This window comes from Manis javanica, chromosome 14 (genome assembly GCF_040802235.1).
Source record: "Manis javanica isolate MJ-LG chromosome 14, MJ_LKY, whole genome shotgun sequence".
In the NCBI taxonomy this organism is placed as follows: Eukaryota; Metazoa; Chordata; class Mammalia; order Pholidota; family Manidae; genus Manis; species Manis javanica.
The window spans coordinates 30,840,322-30,841,911 of NC_133169.1; the positions used below are offsets into that span (position 1 = coordinate 30,840,322).

The following is a 1,590-nucleotide window of genomic DNA, read 5'->3' on the forward strand; positions in this document are numbered from 1 at the left end:
GGCAGTTCAAGTTCAGGAGCTGGTAGTCTCAGGGTCGGGCGAGGACGCCTCCTGGTTCACAGCCGGCCGGCCTGTTGCTTGCCCTCGCGTGAACAGAGGAACAGGGAGCACCCTGAGGTCTCTTTTATGGAGGTACTGTTCCATTCGTGAGGGCTCCACCATGGCCTAATCATCAGTAAAAGGCCCCCATCTCCTAACAGCACCTCAAGGGGGGTAAAATCTGAACATATAAACTTGGGGAGGGCACATACATTTAATCCACAACAATAGGTGTAAAGAAAATCGAAACTCTATCCATGATTACCAACGGATTTCAAAACAGTAGTTAAGTTTAGCCACTTGGAAACAACTGATGGGAAACTAATTAATAAAAAGTTCTGAAGCTTTTTTATTGAGTGTTATATTACAAGGTGAATCTGACCATACGATTTTCCTACAGGATGGAACAAAGTGCGTCATGCTGGAAAATGCGAGTGTGCGTGCTACTGGGGTCTTCGCCTCTTGACCAGTTTCATAGTTGTTTCCCACTCTATTTCTGTGTTTTATTTAGAGACTGAATGTTTCCCCAGGGCTTTCTGAAGAGCCCCCAGCACATCCTTGTTTCTCAAGCTGTAGATGAGGGGATTTAGCATGGGTGTGAGGACAGTGCAAAATACAGACACAGCCTGCTGCTGCTCAGGGGTGTGGGAGGAGCCGGGCGTCATGTACATATAAACACATGGTCCTAGATAAAGACTCACCACCGTAATATGGGAGGAGCAGGTGGCCAAGGCTTTGTTCCTGCCTTGGGGGGATTTCATACGAAGGACAGTAAGGAAAATGAGGGTGTAGGAAGCCATGATAAGTCCAAAGGGGATGATGATAAATGCAATACCCATGACAAAGACCACTAGCTCCTAGGTGGAAGTGTCTTTGCATGAGATCTTCATGATCGCTGGCATCTCACAATAGAAATGGTGGATTTCTCTGGAGCCACAGATTGGCAGACTCATGGTATAGGATGTGTGAGCCATGGAAGCAAAAATACCCCCAATCCAGGACACCGTGGCTATTTGCAGACACACTCTGTGGCTCATGATGACTGCATACCTCAAGGGGTTACAGACAGCCACATAACGGTCATAGGTCATGAGCATCAAGAGAATGCATTCAGCACCTCCTAGAGTAAAGAAGAAAAATATCTGAGTTCCACAAGCTAGATGTGTGATGCTCTTCCAGAGAAAAAGTTGATTGCCATCATATCAGGAGGAGCAGGACTAAATTCCCAGTGAATGCAGTCAGATAGATCAGGATGATAGTGGAGACAAGGACACTGACATACTTCATATTGGGGAAGAGTCCCAGGAGAATAAAATCTGTTGTCACTGTTTCATTTCCTCCCTCCATGGCTGTGACTGAGCTGGTTGAATTAAAGAAAGTAAAGAAAGCTAAAGTTAAATGAGATGTCATAAGGCTTTGTCAAATGTTTTTATTGATCAGCTATTACTTCATTAATGTGACATAACAATTCCCCAAATCTCAGTGATGTATGACAATAAACACTTACTCTTCTTACTCCCAGGGCTGTGGGGAAGCCGAGCATTTTTCTCA

General features: G+C 45.1%; 1 pseudogene; it reads right to left on the reverse strand.

The window, feature by feature from the left end:
* Window positions 1-542: 542 nt before the first annotated feature.
* On the reverse strand, window positions 543-1,386 carry LOC108384218 (olfactory receptor 2T27-like; annotated as a pseudogene).
* Window positions 1,387-1,590: the final 204 nt, after the last annotated feature.